Source organism: Mus musculus, chromosome 1 (genome assembly GCF_000001635.26).
Source record: "Mus musculus strain C57BL/6J chromosome 1, GRCm38.p6 C57BL/6J".
In the NCBI taxonomy this organism is placed as follows: domain Eukaryota; kingdom Metazoa; phylum Chordata; class Mammalia; order Rodentia; family Muridae; genus Mus; species Mus musculus.
In genome coordinates, this window is record NC_000067.6 from 57,108,592 (window position 1) to 57,129,602 (window position 21,011).

General features: G+C 43.6%; 1 long non-coding RNA gene across 1 annotated transcript; it reads left to right on the forward strand.

Moving 5' to 3' along the window:
* The first annotated feature begins 18,723 nt into the window (after positions 1-18,723).
* 1700126A01Rik (RIKEN cDNA 1700126A01 gene) lies at positions 18,724-20,809 on the forward strand. The gene is made up of 2 exons (NR_166114.1): positions 18,724-18,934; positions 19,014-20,809. It is a non-coding gene; the product is annotated as an RIKEN cDNA 1700126A01 gene (long non-coding RNA).
* The last annotated feature ends 202 nt before the right edge of the window (positions 20,810-21,011 follow it).

The following is a 21,011-nucleotide window of genomic DNA, read 5'->3' on the forward strand; positions in this document are numbered from 1 at the left end:
GCCTCCAGGTACCTGCCTTGAGTTCCTGCTCTGACATCCCTGGGTGGTGGACTACAGGTTATAAGTTAAAATAAATTTGTCCCTCCCCAAGTTGCTTCTGGATATGATGTTTTATCACAGCAGTAGACACAGTGACTAGGGCAGAAGTTGGTACCAAGAGTATTGTATTTCTGTGGTAGACATGACAGTGGTGTGTGTGTGTGTGTGTGTGTGTGTGTGTGTGTGTGTGTGTGTGTGTATGTGGGTGTGTGTATGTGGTTATGGCAGCATCTCATCTGGAAAAGATGTATAATATTCAGAGCTCAGTGGAATGCTCTGTGGAAGCTTAAAAGATAATCACATTGAACACAGTGTATATTATGGAAGCCTGGCTTATGATGTTTTAGAAGAAAGTTTGGTAGCTGTCTTAGTCAGGGTTTCTATTCCTGCACAAACATCATGACCAAGAAGCAAGTTGGGGAGGAAAGGGTTTATTCGGTTTACACTTCCATACTGCTGTTCATCACCAAAGGAAGTCAGGACTGGAACTCAAGCAGGTCAGGAAGCAGGAGCTGATGCAGAGGCCATGGAGGGATGTTCTTTACTGGCTTGCCTCACCTGGCTTGCTCAGCCTGCTTTCTTATAGAACCAAGACTACCAGCCCAGAGATGGTCCCACCCACAAGGGGCCTTTCCCCCTTGATCACTAATTGAGAAAATGCCTTACAGTTGGATCTCATGGAGGCATTTCCTCAACTGAAGCTCCTTTCTCTGTGATAACTCCATCTGTGTCAAGTTGACACAAAACTAGCCAGTACAATTGACCCCTTGTCAACTTGACACACAAAAACATCACTAGTAAGCCTCAACCCTTACAATCTTATTCATCCCCAAGATCTAAATAACTTTAAAAGTCCCACAGTCTTTACATATTCTTAAAATTTCAATCTCTTTAAAATATCCATCTCTTTTAAAATCCAAAGTCTTTTTACAATTAAAAATCTCTTAACTGTTGGCTCCACTGAAACAGTTTCTTCCTTCAAGAGGGAAAATATCAGGGCACAGTCATAATCAAAAGCAAAAATCAATCTCCAACCATCCAATGTCTCCAACATTGGATCCAACTCACGATCTTCTGGGCTCCTCCAAGGGCTTGGATCACTTGTCCAGCCATGCCCTTTGTAGCACACGCGTCATCCTCTAGGCTCCAGATGCCTGTACTCCACTGCTGCTGCTGCTGCTGCTGCTGCTCTTGGTGGTCATCTCATGGTACTGGCATCTCCAAAACACTGCATGACCCCTTCAGTCCTGGGCCTTCAATTGCAACTGAGGCTGCACCTTCACCAGTGGCCTTCCATGGCCTCTCACAGTGCCGAGCCTCAGCTGCTTTGCGTGACCCCTTCATGCCTTCAAAACCAGTACCACCTGGGTGACCCTTACATGTTAGCCAGTCCCGCTGCAGCAGGAATACAACCTTGGCCATCTCTGGAACACAGCCTCTTTGTGCTTTCAGAAAACACTTCCCAGAAGATGTCACCTCAATGATGCTGGTCTCTTCTTAATCACCGCTAATTTCTTAGCTCCAGCTAACCAGCATCAATAGTCCCAGTAATGCAAAATTTTTGCTTTAGTAGTTCTGGTATCTTGTTAATCACAGCTGATTTTCAGCCCTAGCTAACCAGAACCACAGAATCTTCACAATCAAAACAGCAATGGCCCTGAAAAGAGTCTTTAATTTTTCCCTCTGAAATTTCACAAACCAGACCTCCATCTTCTGCAGTGTTCTCAACATTATCTTCCAAGCTCCTACACAACATCCGACAGAGCTCTTAACAATGGATGGATCTTCAAGCCCAAAGTTCCAAAGTCCTTCTACAGTCCTCCCCAAAACATGGTCAGGTTGTCACAGGAATACCCCACTCTGCTGGTACCAATTTGTCTTAGTCAGGGTTTCTATTCCTGCACAAACATCATGACCAAGAAGCAAGTTGGGGAGGAAAGGGTTTATTCGGCTTACACTTCCATGCTGCTGTTCATCACCAAAGAAGTCAGGACTGGAACTCAAGCAGGTCAGGAAGCAGGAGCTGATGCAGAGGCCATGGAGGGATGTTCTTTATTGGCTTGCCTCACCTGGCTTGCTCAGCCTGCTCTCTTATAGAACCCTCTCTATTAAGACTACCAGCCCAAAGATGGTCCCACCCACAAGGGGCCTTTCCCCCTTGATCACTAATTGAGAAAATGCCTTACAGTTGGATCTCATGGAGGCATTTCCTCAACTGAAGCTCCTTTCTCTGTGATAACTCCATCTGTGTCAAGTTGACACAAAACTAGTACAGTACAGGAGTCCATTGGAGACTCTACATTTGTGTTGTGTTTTGTGTTAAGAACCTGTGATGTTTGGTCAAGTGGAGCTAATGAACTGGCACTATTAAGACAATGGCATCAAGGAGACAGAATCTTCTGGGAACTGTCTCTTCAGGATCAGCGCATGGAGGTTCTGATCCAGAGGGTCCAAGGTTATACCTTGTGCTGGAAGATGAACCACCCAAGTGGTTCTGGTTATGAAGACTTCAGGGGTCATAAAGAGAAGCTAAAGCTTGGCGCCTTGTGACAGGGCTGGAGTCCCTGAAGAGAGCCCAGGAAAGGCCATTGGGGAAGGTGCAGTAGAAAGCCCAGGATTGAAATGGTCATGGGGGAAAGTTGAGGCTTGGCAGCATGCAGCAGAGTGAGAATCTCTGAAGATAGCCCAGACAGTTTTGGTGAAGATGCTGCTCAGTTACTGTGAAGACCTGGGCATTTTGGAGATACCGTGGGATCTCCAGATTTGGAGTGGGGCACACTGGAACCCAGGAGACAAGTTTTGTGTGTGCCATGGATGACCTTCTGAGCCCTTGAGAGGAGGCCAGAAGATAGCAATTAAGTCCCAATCTGACACATCTTTAAACTGTCAGAGTTTGCTGTGGTTTCACAGAGACCCTGTCCTGGTTCTTCCCTCTTAGAATAAGAAAGTATTTAATGCATTTTTCATTTTGAAGGAGCTCATGGTTAAAAGACTTTGAACTTCTAAAGAGACATTGGAGCTTTAGAGAGACTACGGTCATTTTGGTGAAACTATGAATATTTTAATGAGACTTTAGATATTTTTAAAAAAATTTAAAAGACTTAATTAACATTTAACATGTTTGAATTAGTAAAGGCTATGGGACTTTTGAAGTAATTTTTTTATATTGTTGATATTAATATTCATATGAGATCTTGGGGATGAACAAGAAAGGAAAGGCTATGGCTTAGCAGTGATATGATTGTGTCAATCTGGCAAAGGTCAGTTGTGCTGGTCAGCTTTATGACACCTTGACACAAGTGAGTCTTTCTGGAAGAGCACATTTTAATTGAGAAACTAGACCCACAAGGTTGGCCTATAGGCAACTCTGTAGTCTTATCAAATTTTCTTAATTAGTGGTTGATGTGGAAGGACCCAGCCCATTGTGAGTGGAGCCATTCCTGGGATGTTGGTCCTGGGTTCTGAGAGTTCAAGGCCAGCCTTGTCTACAGAGTGAGTTCCAGGACAGCCAGGGCTACATAGAGAAACCCTGTCTCGAAAAAACAAAAGAAAAAAAGAAAGAAAGAGAGAAAGAAAGAAAGAAAGAAAGAAAGAAAGAAAGAAAGAAAGAGAGAGAGAGAGAGAAAGGGGGGAGGGAGGGAGGGAGGGAGGGAGGGAGGGAGGAAGGAAGGAAGGAAGGAAGGAAGGAAGGAAGGAAGGAAAGAAGCTGAGCAAGCTATGGAAAAGCAAGCCAGTAATCAGTACCCGCTATGGCCTATACATCAGCTCCTGCCTCCAGGTTCATGCCTTGAGTACTGCTCTGACAGCCCTGGATGATGGACTGCAAGCTGCAAGATGAAATAAGCCTTTTCCTCCCCAGGTTGCTTTTGGTCATCACGTTTGATCACAGTGGTAGACACCCTGACTAACAGTTTCCTCAACTGTGAAATGGGTGTGAACGGTATCTGTCTCATGGTTATTGTGGAGAACAAATGCATTATGAAGCATGAAGTACACAAATGTGAGTTATCATTATTACCGGCATCATAAAAATCCTTTGCAGAAGTATGGTGATAGGCCCACTTCCCACATGAGAAATCACTTGAGAAGTGTTGGAAAAATCTTTATAGATACGTATTATCCTGGAAAAAGTGTCTGCTTCTTCTGAATGACTGGTGTATTTCCAGACTATCCTAGAAGGACAAACAGAGACCCCCAAACCTTAAAAAGAGGATCTTGTTCTCTAAACTAACTACACACATACATGCACAACACACACACACACACACACACACACACACACACACACACAGGAGCTCAAAAATAGATTGGAGGTCTGTGAGTCCAATTCCAGAACCTGTGTTTAAAACAAAATAACAAAAGTTATGGTAGTCTCACATGCTTGAAATCCGAGCGCATGCAAAGCAGAGATGGGTGGATTCCTGGGACTCACAGACCAGCCTTGTCTAATCAATGAACTCCTGGCCTGTGAGCAGCCCTGTCTCTAAGCAAAGTGGTTGGAGCATAAGTAATAGTAGTTGAGGCTTCCTTTGGGTCTACATTCATGTATACACACAAACACAAGCACACACACATGTTGACACACACATGCACAGACACATGCACACACACACACATGGGCATACACATGGACATGCATATATACACATATGGACACATACATACATACGTGCACATACACATGAATACACATACACACATATGGACACACAGATGCATACACACATGGACAACATGGACCCACACATGCACACAAACTGGATTCAGGCTGTTATTTCTAAATGGTATTTCCTTCTTTTGAAAATAGCTACCCATCAGGGAGTTGTGATAACCATGATGGTGAAGGCTGCTGTAAAGAAACACTTCTTTAAAGTGAGTAATTGTTCACTTGTAGGGATAGTAAGAGATGAGGAGCCTGCCAAGGGCAGCGTTTATAGTCTCCTGGGAGCTATACTTGCTTCTTTGTTTGATGATTTGTCATTTGGTTAGTTTGTTTAAATCTGTGTTCCTCAACATGATGTCTTCTGGGCCACCTGAAAGGGAGGTTGTTGACTTGTTTCTCTCCAGACTTTTAGCATCCAAATCTCCAGGGATGGAGTGAAGTGGTTTCTGGGTTGACTAGACCTGAGTGGAACTCATGTGCACCAACTGTGTGAACCTCTGCGGCAGAGAACAGTGGAACATGTTGATATTGCTGGGATCTTAGCACACGGAGAAAGGTTATTAGTACACATGTGTTCATTTATTCATGGCTGGGCGCTTTCTTCTTCCCCACTTTCTAGCACAGGAACTATGAAGTCTTCAGAACTCCTTTTAATAGAAGAACGAATAAATGTTTACTGGTCGCTCTTTGCTGAGGGGCAGAGTGGATGCGGCGAGCATTATTACAGGAGAAATATGTCTACAGAGTTGACACAAGTCCTCATTTGCCATAATTTAAGAAAATAGATCTTGAAGTGGTGCCAGGGAATCTTATAGCTAAGCTACTGTCTGGCTCTATCGAGGGGAGCACACTTGCCCCAAAGGAGCTGTAAAACATCAGCTGAGCATTGATGGGGCTGGAGTCAAATAGAATTCTGTTCTCCCATGAAAACATGCACATCTGTGGAACTGCATTGCTAGAAGCAGGACCCAACCAAATTCACAGATGTGCTCAATTTTTTGTTTCCTCTACGTTTACCAGTTCCACAGCACAGTGACAAATGAGGAAAGTATTGGACTGATTTCTCATAGCATCTCATGAAGCCACTCACAAATCCCCATGGTGGGAAGAAACCTCCCAAATGCTGATGGTTAAGTGCCGCATCTGTCTAATCCATCTCTGGGACACAGTAAGCGCTCTGTTTCTCTGAATAAAGCAAGCAGAAGAGATCCCAATATCCTAAGTCTCATTGCAGAAGAAAAAAAATTTCTTTTAAAAATCTTCCTCTACCCATCTCTTTTTATGTTGTTAGATAAATGAGTACATATGTCTGATAATTATAAAATAAAATCCAAAATATCTAATGAAAATAGATACACACCCAGTCTTGGTTCTCTTGATTTATGTGGTTTTTAACCTATTTTATCTTATCTTATTTTACTTTTTAGATCTTGAAATGCCAGAAGGCTCCAGAATTCTCCTACCAACACTGAGAAGTTGAAGCTAAGATTGCCGTAGCTTGCAGACACCGCAGGACAGATGTCTCCCAAACTTACAGCAGCTGTGCCGCACAAGACCTGCACAAGATCAAGCCAGACACCATTCTAGCATACAGGGGCAGCTCTGCATTATAAACCACAGTAAGGAACTGTGAAGTGCTCGCCAACACCCATGCATTACTCATACGTAATGGACAGCTGATGGCTTCTGAGGGAGTCAGTTTTCTTTAAGAGTGCAACCCCCAGTAGGTTAACCACACTCCAGTGAATGGCCCCACAGACATGTGTAGGTGGTCAGCATAAAGTAGACTTGGGTTATCAACATACAAAGAGTACAGGAAGTTGGGGGGGGCTAGTAGATCTGAGAAGATTAGAAGAGAGGGGCATGAGTATGCTTAAAATATATGATTATATATACAACTGTTTCATGTCAGAATACACACATAGACATCCACATGTGTGCACATAAATGCACACACATGCCTTCCTCTTTTGTGTAACATCTTGCTTTTTGAAAGTTCATCTGACTCCACATGCAGTAATCTTGACTGACCTGCCAATTGAAATGCTCCTTGTTCTCAGTGACTGCCAATCAGAAGGCCAATCAGAAATTCTTTCCCCAGACTGTGTCGAGTGTAGCATAGCAACGGTAAGCAGGCCCTCATCCCTTCTAGCATCTGTCTAGCATTGCTGTCTGCTTCTAGAGACTCAACTTTCCCAACACGCTTCTTTAGTCTTGCCTTTGCTGCCTTAGCCACTCTGCCTCTTCCTCACAAACCTTGAGAACTTACAGGGTCTCACTGTGGTTTCCAATCAGAGCTGTCAATCAGAAATTTACCGGTTGGCTTGCCTTTGGTAAGGGACCAGTTGACCATGGCCCTGCCCAAAAGGAATGGAGGACAATCAAGGTTGGCTGCGTGCAAATAAAGCATTTCCCCAAAGGAATTAGTTCTGTGTTCTGTCTGTTTTAGAAATGGAGATGTTTTTCTCCAAGTGAAGATTTACACATGACTGTGGGATAGAAATAGTTGATTGTAATCTAAGTGTGAACGTGGAGAGAGATGTGCCTATCCCAGCAAAGGTGAGCAAGAGACTGGCTTACAGTGATGGAACTGCGGGCTAGTGTGGAGGTCAGCACTGAATGGGTCTCTCAGATCCTCAGGATTCCAGAGATGCCTTTGATTTTGAGATACAGGATCCATGCCTAAGAAAGACAACCTTATGGTACTAAAAGAGGCTTATGTGTATATAACTGGAGGAAACTTCCCTGCACTGAATTAAACGGCCTCCTCCACACATGCTGCAGGAAATTGGAATGCACACGTTACACAGCCAGTTAGAAGGATGGGTAGGTCCAGCTATAAAGGAACAGTGTCTGGTTTCCTTGTGAGACAAGGCAAGGGCATGTTGTATTAGGGCATGATACAGAGAATTCCTGCCTCAGCAGAGGAGGAGGAGGTTTAGAAGGTCACTGGAGAGTCTCTGCCTATTTCAGACTGCCTCCCATGGTGGCTCTGCCCCACAGCCTACAACTCACTCTCAAGCTACCAGTCACAGCTGCTCTGATACACTATGCTGATACACACCATGGCCAGCTGTCCCTCATCTGTCTACTCAGGAGTGCCTCCTTTCCCAAGGTCTTTAGCACACGGCATCTAGGAAGGTACCCTTTACTCAAAAAGCAACATTTACCACTACTAGAAAACTGCGGAGCTACACCAATGTTGTTAAAGCCAAACACTTTTAAATTCTTTTGTATAAGAATGTAAAGAGTTCTTGCACAGATGGCCCACTTATCCTTGGTTCTAGGTGACAAAATGTTTACAAAGCCTCAGAAACACTTCTCCCTCAAGTATCCCCTCCAATTGGAAAGCTAGCTCTATTGAGACGCCTCTCACAAGGTGCGATTGTTCATAGGTCTCTGATCTGCAATCCCTCAGAGAGGGGCACCACCCCTTATTTACTGATGTAGCTTCACAACCCCCAAAGTATCAGCAAAGAAGTAAGGCTCAGTAGATTGTTGCCAAAGAATATTAATAATACAGCCTGCCTTGAACATAAGTACTGTGCATTGAATGGATTTTTAGAAACAAAAACAGGTGGTTTTGGTACTTTTACATCATCCAATTTGGATATTGCTTGGTGTGTGTGTGTGCATGTGTGTGTGTGTGTGTGTGTGTGTGTGTGTGTGTGTGTGCTTGAAGATATTGGTGATAAAGGGCTAGGCAAATGTAAAGTATCTGCCATGAGGACCTTAGTTCAGCCTCTAGCATTCATATAATCCTACATGACAGTTCAGGTAGCAGAGACAGGGGGATTCCTGGGGTTAACGAGCCAGCTTAGTCAAACCAGGATCCTAAGGCCCAGTAAGAGACCCTGTGTCAAAATATGAGGTAGATTACTCCCCCAAAATAACTCCTGAATCTGGTTCCCTTATCCATGAGCATGCAAGTGCACACATATACACAGAATACTAATAATGAAAAGCACAATTGTAAGTGAGGCTATTTTCAACTTCTAACACCATGTCTTGTGAAATACATGTGTAAACTTGGATGAGGCAGTGTGGTCAAAACAACTCTTTTTAGGAACCAGAGATGGGGGACACCTGGACCAGGAAGCAAGAGGGGGTGGGTTGGGGAGCAGGGCAGAGGGAGGGTATAGGGGACTTTCAGAGAGGAAACTAGGAAAGGGGCTAGCATTTGAAATGTAAATGAAGAAAATATCTAATTAAAAAAAGAACTCTTCTGGTGGAGTCTTCAGGGGCTTTTATGTATAGAATCATATTATCTGCAAATAAAGGAACTTCGACTTCAAAAAATAAAATAAAAAAAAAACAATAAGTAAAAATAAATAAATAGATAGATAAATAAAAAGCAACCAGAGATAGTGAGACTTCTTTTCTTAATGAAGGACAGAGCTTGGTGTAGTTGAAAAGTTTCAGTATCATGATAAATGTTCAAGAAAACACGTTTTTCCTTAATATAAAAGAAAACAAATTCTCCTAATGAATTGTTGGAAGGAGTAGTACACAGCAGTGTAAACGCCCAGAATAGAAGAAGAAGGATAAAGTACTGCAGGCAAGTCAAGGATTTCTCCCTGCTTTGAGAGACAGCATTGCAGAGGAGATGACTTCAGAACTATTACATGCCTTAAGTGCTTCAACTGACCATTAGACTGTGACATCAGCAAAAATTCCAGTTATGGGTCTCTCCACTTTTACCAAAGAGCCAGAGGTAGAAAGGTAGTTGGCAGAGAATGTTTCTTTTAGAAAAAGAGAAAGAAATCAATGCCCAGAACAGAATCAACCAATGGCTGGGCCATTCCAAATAGACACAGCTGCAGAGTTTCCTTAAGGAATACTGGTGTTGGCTGTGGAAATCTTCAGCCCCCATAAGGATCAGGCATGTTTTATTCCATATTGTTACTCCCTGGGGTTGTAGAGGTATCTGAAACATGGAGGGCTGAAGGAAACACAACCTCCGCTTAGCCTCAGACATCCCAGATTCCTTTCATAGGGATGCATGTTCCAGTTTCTCAAGCTTATGTAGTACAAGTTGGTATACTCTGTGGTAATACACCTGTTAATAGAACCAAGAAGTCCTCTTCTGCCTTCCTCTGTGTTCAGGGCATGTACAATGGGCTGGGATCATGGGGCCAATAGACTTTGCCAGGCTCTTTTACACTTGGGAATGAAAAGCAAGTATCTGTCATATTTCTGAAGGCCCCAGAATCAGTTAAATAAGAAAAAGCTCAAATTCCTTTTTAAAATAAATTTTGAGATACAAAAGAAGGTAACACTGAAATCAATAAGTGTTTATTTCCAAACTTCAGTGCCATGACATATTTAGTGTTACATTTAGACTATGTGTTTTCATTATATTTGAAAGCAATTTATAGATTAGATTTCATTATTTTATTAAGTGACCAAGAAATAATAGGGAATCGTAAAATGTTGTTCATGGTCAAATAATTATTAGTGAAGAATTACAAGTACCAACTTCTTAAATGTATAAGAATTATAGGCAGCATGTAATGAAAGGATATTTTCCTATATTTGGTATCATGTTCACTGAAAAATGACGTGGACTGAGAAAGGCTGCCCAGTGTCTAGAGGTGGTTCAAACTCACCCAAGATAACACTGTCACTTAGAATAAATATACCTCAGACCCTACGTCCTCCTCCCTCCTCCTTGGGTGCCCTTTTGGGTCAGACCACCAGGAGCTAAATAAAAATTAAAAATATGTGAAAGCAAGTCATTAAACTGGGTGGTGGTAGGGCCCAACTTTGCTCCCAGCACTTGGGAGACAGAGGCAGCTGGAACTCTGAGTTCAAGGCCAGGCTAGGCTATAGAGCAAGTTCCAGGACAACCAGGGCTACAGAGAGAAACCCTTTATAAAAACAAACAAACAGATAAGATAAAATTAAAAAGTGTGAAAACCAAGCCGGAGGGAGTGCAAGGAAAAGATGGTGCTGGCCTGGGCTCTGACACTCAGGCTCGTGGTCCATCAGCCTCCTGTTACAGGACCTCACAACTTGGGGCTCAAGCTCTGTCTGATGAGGCAAAGTGAGACAACATTTCAGCTTGCAAAAGATGAAAGGGCTATCATTTTGGCCATAGGGAAAGAGGCAGCTGTAGCCACAACAGTGCCATGTGTTTTAGCACAATGCATAACAGTTCTCGACAAAGTGAAAGAGACTCCAGGGAACAAGCATCGGCCATGGGTGAGAGGCCAGCGAACTGCTTTGCCTGGTTTCACAGCAGTGTGAGTGCTAGAGGCCCACACCACACACAAAGGCTCTTCCATCCCTGGTCCAGCACCCTCAACAACCAATTTTTCCTCTCCTAAACCTGCCTGAAGACTGTCATTATTCAGAGATCTGTGTAGGACATTTGTATGTCCCCAGTACCAAAAGGGACACTCCTCAGAACTTTGCTTTCCTTTCTTTCAAAGCAAATGGAGAGAGTGTGTATAGCTGGGACAGTCGTGCACTTTCAGGCTCCTATCAGCCCACATATTCTTTAGAGCTAATGCATGCAGAACCTTAATATTCTACACAATTATATTCTCATTTATCTATTTAAATGCCACAACTAGGCACAGGATTGCTGTACAGAGTCCATGTATTTTGCCTCAAACAGACTTCCCTCTTCTAAAATCACAGCTGTAGAAGTACCATCTGCCCAGCTTGAGTTCATTCATGGAAAGAAAAGATACACCAGATGCATTCCAGAATGGAGAGGGGCATCCTCTTCACTCTGAGGATGTCGAATCCCCCATTTTCTCAACAGGTAAAAGCAATGGTCATAAGGAAAGGTTAGAAACGTCTAGATAAAGAAGCAGCGAGATCCGATGGCAGGAAGGTCCTCAGTGGGCTGTTTAGCCTGAAGAGAGACCATTTCCTGTAAATCACTTTTAAAAGTTCCTTACATTCATAGATTTTTTTTTTTTTTTTTTGGTGGGGTGCACAGAATCAGAGAAATTTCCAGGAAGTTCTAGAACATTCTCAGGATCTCCTGACTCAATGCTGCTGCTCTGTGGAAGTGGAAAATGAGAACTGAAAAGGAGGAAAAGGAGAAAGGGAGACAGGGAGGCCAGCTCTCCAGGTTCCTCATGGCCACCGGTTTGTAGTGTCTGGCTACTAAGGGTTCTCGAGGCCTCCTGGGCTCTGACCACCCTGCTAAGATTAATTACTTCCTTTTACAGAATCCGTCTTCGGTGTACTGAATGAGGTAGCAATGAGATGTGACCTACCCCCTTCGGAATCGCTCCAGTATGATCTGCAGGGTGATTAGCGTGGCTCAGCCGTGGTTGGGATATTATGGCTTAAATTATTCCTATTAGATTCCAGCTGACCTTGGAACACAAACATTACATCTGATTTCAATGAAACATTAGACTTTGTTGTTCTCAGTCAACTAATGAAACAGTTGAACCTTCCCATGACTTGTGGTGACTATAATAAAGGGTAAGTATTATCACAAATAATGCGAGCCAACTGACAAGAAGGCAAAGGGGGAGCCTGGCAGTTGGGCACCAAGGATTCTGAACATGTGACCTGGATCCTAAGAGAGAAGCAGACTACCACCCAAAGGGCTGGCATGGCATGGTGTGCCTCTGCCAGAACTCAGCCTCTGTGGCTTACAGCAGCAGCACTGTTAGACAACACATTTTGGCACAGTAGACTGGTTACAAGAAGCATTGTGTCAACAGGAAAAGCCACTTTCAAAGCCTGTTTGATGCTTGAAGTTCTCAAGTACACACGAAACATTTCAACCAATACTCCAAACTGATTAAAGCATTTATGGAAAACAAAAGTGTTTGGCCAGAGGGGAAAATCTGAGGGAGCTAGGCTGTTGTTACTTGTTTGTTTGTTTTCACTGAGGTGTAGAACAGAAACCCCAACTTTGACAGATTTCCAGGTTCTAATTTCGTTTTAAAAGTTTAAGAGTTTATGCCACCCTCAAACAATTTATACAAACTCAGTGGGTTTCCAAATCAAATATAATGGCTCTCATGCTGTAGGACAGGGAGGGTGTCCTTCTCCTGTCCAGAATCCTAGGATGGAATACCAGTGCCTCACATATTGTACATGTTTCATAAACTAATGAAGAAAATGGGGTTCTGGAAGGATAAAGAGACCCCCCCCACTTCATAATTCACTCCCAAGAAGCCTGCTCAAGTCCTCCCTTATCTTTAAAGTTGCTTCTGCTGTCTTGTCCCAGTCCTATGTATGATGCTAAAGGGCCTGGGGTCAGGTAGTCTGTGCTCAGTCCCCCATTGTGCCCATTGTGGGTAGATTCTGGGGCCACACCAATGGCTGTACCTTAGTGACTCCATATGTGAGGAGCTTTTATGAGGAGTGGGTTGAACTCACAGTGCAGCATCTCTAAATGGGTTGTCCTTTAGCACTACAAGTGTCCTGTGTTTGTCACCTTTCTGTCTTCTTACTCACTGTATTGCACCCTGAGTGGAGGACACCTCCCCTTTACCTGCGTAGTCCTCAGATTACAAAGCAGAGGCTCTGAAAACACAAACACACACACACACACACACACACACACACACACACACACACACAGAGTAATCAGTGCTTGCACAGGCCTAAGGCATCTTACCCTCTGACACAGGGTTGGGTAGCACTCTCCTTTCATGTCTATGGAGTTTTTATAGATGGGAGGAGAGTTGGGTAAGAATCCCATTGTCATGGGTGCAAGCAAATTAGAGAGGTTATCACTAAGACTTCTGAGATAGCCAAGGAGCTGCTTGCTTTTAGAGACACACAGACTGGACGTCCCCCTTAAGATGTGTTTTCCTTTCCCTATTGTTACTTGAGGAGACTCTACATTATGCTTGTAGAACTTGATTTTTTTTTGAATGAGTGTCAGCCCTTCATGCTTACACAACAAGGCTTAGGGAGAGAAGGCAGGGGGAAGGGTGAGGGGGGGAGAGGACTTTAGGCGAGACTTTCTGCCAAAGCTATCATTGATTGGAAGAATCTGTTTTTCCCTCAACTTTTAACCACATTTTTAAAAAACTTGTACAGTGTGTTTCCCCAGTTTCTGTTCTAAGTGATGTCACTGCCCAAGAACCTAAGTATTTAAAAAAGAAATCATAATAAAAAAATGTGCTTTCCAGCCGCAAAGGACAGAATAAAACTGAGGCTACCTCATTGTTTCGAGAAAAATCATCGTTCATGTGCAGACTTCTCAGTGCTTCATGCTTGCTTAGGTTAATAAAAAGGTGATGGGTTTACATGTCATTGTCAAGGAAATCCAAATGCAGCTGGCTTGGTGAGGACAAACGCTGTGCAGGGCTCTCCCATCTGTGTCCCTTCTGGGGCCTGTGGAGAGGAGCAGTGGCCACTCGCTTGGCATTTGCTTGGTGTTTGTAGGTCCCAACAGCTAAGCATCATTCTGCCATGTTTGTGCAGAGAAGCAAGGTGACCCTGGTGTCACATATGTTCTCTCAGAAGAAGAGAGGTAGTTTAAAGCTTGGTTCATAATCAGATATTTCTTTTCTTTTCATTTTCCTGTGAGGGAAATGAACCCTCGATTTTTCTTTCTGAAACAATTTGCCATTTAGCCAAAGGGTAATTAGAGACAGGAGCTCTGTGGGGCCATTCGCTCTGCCTCTTGGCAGCCTGGGTCCGCCTTTCTGTGGGATTATTTTAATTTCTTTGTCTACTTCAGTTTCTGGTGTCTGAAAACCTCTCCATTAAACATTGTAGTGCCAGGAGACATCACAGAAAAAAATTAATCTTGACAGAGAGGTGTATCTGATTCTCAGGGCATGGGTCACCTGTGGTTCCAGACTCCCACCAATATAGCCTAACACAAAACCCTAAACCTACCTAAATAAAACACAAGCATCTTTTCTTTTTAAATGCGGTTTTGCTTTTTGTAACTCAGTTGTATGATTTTTGCCCTTTAGTTTTGTAGGTGAAAATATCACAATGTGAAAGAGTTTGGGCATTCTTATCAGTCTTTTTTTTTTTTTTCTAGATCATTCTCATCCCTCCTAGGGAGTTGTACCTGTTTCCTCTACCAAACACAACACACCCGAAGCATTCACTTGTATGCCCAGTGAGGGAGGGAGATCTGGGCCCGTGTGGTGGGGTTACCACAAAGCGACCTCTTTCTACCATTTCCCTCCTTACCAGTCTCCTCTGCTCTTTGCTTACACTGAGAGGCTGTCCTAGGCTCAACAGGCTGGAAAGAGAGGAGATGAAGGAATCTGTTTCCTCTGTATTCCCCTCGGGGTACCCCAAGCCCCGTACCGGGTACCACACAGACCACCAGACAGGACAGTCTGTCTGTCATCTCTCCGTCTTCCTTAAGAAGCACAGCCTAGTGTTGACAGATTATAGCAATCGCTGTTTATGGTTTTGACCTCCACTTTTGTATATGAGTAAAAACTCTGTGCTCCATCAGAGAAAAGTAGAGTTTTCAAGAAGCCTGACAAGGAAGTTGAGAGAACACTTTTATAAATGGCGCAGGGGCGGAGTCCTGGGTGGGAGCAGCAGTCTTAACAGAAGAAAGGTGTGCAAGCCCTGGAGAAGTTAAACAGCTTGTCTACAGTCATCCAGCTAGTTGAGTGAGCTGGGACTAGTTGACCTGGAAACAGTCAAATTTATTTTCCATCATGACCTCCACTCTATGCCCACCCCAGTCTCCTGGGTAGGATATGCCCTCACTCCTGGACAGGTGGCCCTAGAGCAGGCTGAGCAACTCATGGGGAACAAGAGAGCAAGCAGTGAACCTAAATGGCTTCTAATTCAGACCCTGCCTCCAGGCCCCTTCCTTGAGTGATGGACTGTCATATGGAAATATTAGCAAAATAAACCCCTGTCCATAACTTTGATCTTAGTCTTTATCACAGCACCAGAAAACCAAACTAAGGCACCCTTTCTCAAGAAATACTGTGGACAGGACCCAAATAATAGTGACAGCTAGAGTTGTCCTCTGACTACCACATCACATGTACCTGCACACACATCAACACACACACACACAGATACACACACACAGATACACACACACAGATACACTGAATGGTTAGTATTCTGTTCGTGAGTTTTACAGTATTTTCCTGGTTTTGATTTTTTTTCATGCTTATCTCCATATCCTCTATTTATATTCTATTCTACAATTATAATAAAATATTTTAGTTTTGTGCAGAGAGATTAGAAAAGCTTAGTCAATACATATGATATGCAATTGATGCTATATGTAATGGCATATAATTTCACATATACATATATAACCTATGCAATATATAACACAAAATATGTAATACTTAACAGATAACATGTACCATGTAACATATTATTACATACATTATGCATATTATTACAGATATAAACAATATTTAGGTTATATATAATATTATCTTATAATTTGTATGGCTTTCTTCTCCTTTTTCCTCTAATTCTGGTTTCATTTCAACTGTTTATTGACTTATTATACTTCCTGTAGTATCATATGATTCCCAAATAAGGCAAAGACTTTGTGTAACTTGTAGCTCATTTCATGTTACAGGCATGATTGTGGTACTTTTCTCAAACAACACTGGCACTCGAGTATGGTGAGGAGGTTCCCATTTTCTTCTGAGTCCTTGTAGGTGACAGTGAAACTTACAGCCGAAAGTCAGCATTTGTAGTGCCGCTTCTTGCTGGGACCTTTGGAAAGTGCAGTACTGATGTACTTAACCTTCACTGGGCTCCCATGGTGCCTGCCACAGGACTCCTGGTAAAGAGTGTATGCCTAGGGTTATGTTCAGTGATGCCCCCAAACCTTCCCCACTTCTGCCGTTGCATATGGCCGTTTCCAGTGTAGCAGTCCCTTCCTCCCCAGAGTGAGGGGGTGACAAACTGGTTAACAGAACCTCTTATGGCTGTTGTCCGCTCTGCCAATTACTAGCCTCTGCTCTTTGATGCTCCCCAGAGCACCATTTCAAAGCTTTAGGTAAATCTCTCACTTCTTTCAGAGTCTAGCTTTCTAACTCTAGCCCCAGAGTTCCCCTTCCGCAGCACTCAGTGAGTATGGAGGTGGGACACCCTTCCAGAGGATAAACCTGGCAGCCAGCTCACCTTGCCTCTGGCATTCAGGGGCTTTGAAGTGCAGATTCCCCTGGAAGCCTGAGTGTCCCAGGCTCACCTCTCTTGTCCCAGGTTCACCTCCAGTGTCCGGGCTCATCTCCCGTGTCTAGGGCTCACCTCCTGTGTCCAGGGCTCACCTCCTGTGTCCAGGCTCACCTCCTGTGTCCAGGGTTCACCTCCTGTGTCCCAGCTCACCTTTCATGTCCAGGTTCATCTCCGGTGTCCAGGCTCACCTCCCATGTCCCAGGCTCACCTCTCATGTCCCAGGCTCATCTCCTGTGTCCAGGCTCACCTCCTGTGTCCAGGCTCACCTCCTGTGTCCAGACTCACCTCCCGTGTGTCCCAGGCTACGGTTTCCTCTGCTGTCTATCTCATCACTTATGTATTCTGCATTCTCCAACATTTTTGAGCAACAAATGTTTTATATTATTGTTCTGCTTTCATTAAAATATCTTCGCTTGTATTTCAGAGGGATCATTGGAGGAAAGAGGAGCTGATGTCCAAGCTCAGCCTGCCATTTTAAAGCAGAAGTCAATGCTCATTTTTTTTAAACAAGACTTATTTCAAGAAAGAATTCCTAATAGAAATAAAACAAAATCTGGTTGCTTCTGAGTGGTCTCCATAAAAGAGCCACATGTGAGGGTCTTGTGGACAGAAACTCTCCTGCTTGGCCTTGTATGAGTCTTTAATAAACAGTTACACTTGAGCTTTAGAAGCACAGCCGAGGAGAACATGAACATGTTACAGAGAACTAAAAGGATGCAATAAAAATGATTCAAGCTTGGGTAATAGGGTATTTGAGGAGAAGTAAACAGAATCAGGACTATTTATCCCAGCCAAGCGAAATTTCAGATTGTCCTAATATAGTAAGGTTTCCAAACGCACAAAGCACTAATGGTGGAGATCAGATTTTCTGTATCTCTATTAAGGCCAAAATAAGTAGAAACTGACTTTAATTGCAGGACACAAAAGATGAGAGAAAAACTGCTTTAGGACAAAACTACAAAGGAACTTTCTGAATGCTGGGTTATTAACATTGGCAGTGGAATACCCACTGAAGGTACAGAGAAAAGTCTTCTAAGTCTTAGGGGAAAAAGTGAGGGGGGCATGGTGTTTAATCGAGCTCTGTCTGGGGAGAGGAGTCCACAGGAGACTCCCTGGCATTCTTCTCTCTGATGGAGTTGTGGTGAATCTGACAGAATGGACAGACCATGATTGTGTCCATTAAGCTGTACACAAGTGTCTCTCCCATCTTGAAACAAGGTTATTCATGAGAAACTGGAAAGAGAAATGCATTGTGTTGGGTTTTTTGTTTGTTTGTTTGTTTGGTTGGTTGGTAGCATGCTTTTTGTTTTTGTTTTGCCAGCTATTGAAAAATCCACTCTTAACTTTTACCTTATGAATGAGAACCTTCTTTGCAAGTTGGCTTCTTATTAAGTCTTCCCAAAGGATGTTTTCTCTGCAACATATGACATAACAGCCTAGCACGTACACCCTGGTTCTTTTGTTACTTTGATAGAATTGTCCACAGGAAAAGCAGAAGAGCAAAAGAGCTTAGAGTGAAGATTACCTAGTGAAATGATACTTCAGATTCTCGTAATATAGTAAAGTTTCAAACACAGGAAGGGCAAATGTGAGGTTGCATTTTCTGTATCTTTCTGAAAGCCACAATCAGTAAACTTTAACTTTAAGGTCAAAAAGGAGCTGTAGGTGAAAATAAATTACAAGAACTTTCTGCTTGCTCAAGAGCTCAGCGCTAGCAGTAGAACATCCACAGAAGATGTAAATAGTTGTCCAGTTCCTAGGAACACTAGGGGGTATTTAGTCACAATGACAACAGTGTTTGAGTGACAGAGATTGTTCAGTTTATGAGGTAGGGGTGTTCATTATGTCTTTCTATCCTGGAGATGTCATAAAGGCAGATTAGAGGTGAGTTCTGGAGTTGACCTGCTGTATGGCAAGCTCAAAGCTTGCTGGCAGGGGAACAAAGTTCATCTCTTCCTCCTTTGCCTGGATGATGGGAGAAGAGATGTAAGACCCATCAGACCCATCAACTCAGAACCTGAACTTTGACATTTCCACAAAAGCACAAGCAATTCCTCATCACTTCTCAGCCTCCTGGATAAGAGAGCATGACCTTCACATTGCTAAGTGCGTATCAGAAAAAGCAGTGAACTTGACATTGACTCTACCCAGTCTGTGCTCTGACCTCTGCCTCTTCTCTAAGCAGATACAGTCTGTGGGAGCATCTTGACATCCACCTGGGAAGTCCTCGCTCGTGGTGGGCATGCCATCTTGTTGAGAGGAAATCTGCCCCCAGGTGAGGTGATGACAAGGTTCCTGAGTACCAAAGTTTGACATGAGAAACACAGGAAGTATTTCTCTTAGAAGTTCAGAGAACAGGTAGAGTGGATGGGTATAAGCTGTTTTGGAGGAAGAAGTTCTGAGGTGCTGGAACACGGTCAGCTCTAAAAGAATGATTCTAACTCGAGCATGGATTGGAATGACCTAGGTTTGTTCAAATGGAGAATTGGACTTAACTAACCACCTACCATTCCACACACACCTCTAGCCTCCATTTGGTGAAAACAAGGTGGGAGCCCAGAACTTGCGTTTCTAACCACGAACTCTTCCATTTGCCTGCTCATGACGCTGAGTGGGAACTTCTCTGAAGAACTCTGTGGTACAGCTGAGATCTCCAACAGGGCTGTGGAAAGCTTTACAGAGCTCTCCCACAGGGGACATTTGGCAATGTCGGCACATCTCTTGGGTGGTACAACTGCTGCTGGCATCTAGTGGCTAATGGCCCAGGGATAGTGCTAAATACCCCCCAGTGCACAGACAGCCCTTGGCAACAGCAAGATATAGTCACCAAGGTCAGCAGGACAGAGGTTGAAAAGTCACGCCCCTCTCATCCAGCCTTTCTGCTCCTCACAAAGGAAACCCTGGAAAACCTGAAGAGTCCTGATGCCCTGGAGACACCCAGGTCCCTGAAGTCAGACTCCCTGGGAATGAGAGCTGGGGACCTAGGTGTCAAAGCTCTCTTGGTACATAGCCAAGGTTGATGAAAAAAGGCCTCTGAAGAATGAAAAGTATGTAGACAGGCCGATGAAAATGATTCCAAAATCTGTTTTGAAAATCTGTATAGCTAGGTCCCCAGGAGGGTGACCAACACCACATTTCTCAGGCTCCCTTGTTCTTCAACTGCTGGATTTAAGGCAAGAATACTCATCTTGGGGAACGGAAGCCAATGGCACGGCTGAGAAGGAGCCGGCAGGTGGCTGCTCTCTGCTTTCTCTAGATCTTGCCGTGATTCCAGCAGTAGCTTTTTGGCCCCTGTGGCTTTAGATATTTGGGGGGAGGGGAGTTATGTTTTTCACAGTTTTATCTTTCACACAGATTCTGGTGATCCCTCCATCATCCTCCCATGTCCCTTTAGGCACTCCATTGCCAAAGGTTGTTGTTATTTCAAAGTGACGACGATTTGGTGCCCTCATCCCTAGGCACATTTTTTTTTTGTGATCTGGTTAAGTAAGAACTTCACTTGCAGGTGAATGTGTTGCCTGTGTGTGCCAGACCCCAGGGCTTTGAGACAGGTTTTATGGGCTCACAATTCTGCTGAGGAAGGCCCCATCCTGGCTTTGATACTCAACCACGACAATCCGGACTTCTTACTACACTGGAAGAAGTCTCTGCATTATTGATCACTGGACTCTGAAAAACGGTGTTCTACCTGCTATAAGACAGCACAATGAAGATGTGATGCTACAAACACACTTAGTGTATTTTCACAGTAGAACGCGGCTATTTCTAACATTGCAGGGAAGGGTAATCTAAGATCGCACTTACTCGAAATTCTCAGGTGCTCAGAAAGTGGTGATGGACTTAGCATATTGAAAGACAGCATCACTTGGCTTCAGTGAGCTAGCTTAGGTGGTGGTGAGTCCTGGCCTAGGAGTAACCAGTTTCTCTTCTCAAGTTTTACTGAGGTGCAATTTCCCAATAAAGTTGTCCATGTTTAATGTCCACGGTGTGCTAATATATCTCTGTGACCTGCAAAATGACCAAGGCAGCTAGAGTAGTTTACATGTCGATACTGGAGTTACCATTTTGTGTGTGCTGTAAGAACACACAAGATCTGTCTCTTAGTGAAGTTCAAGTATACAACACAGTGTTATAAGCTAGTGTTATAAACAGGATTTCATGCTGTCCAGGGACCCTTCAGAAC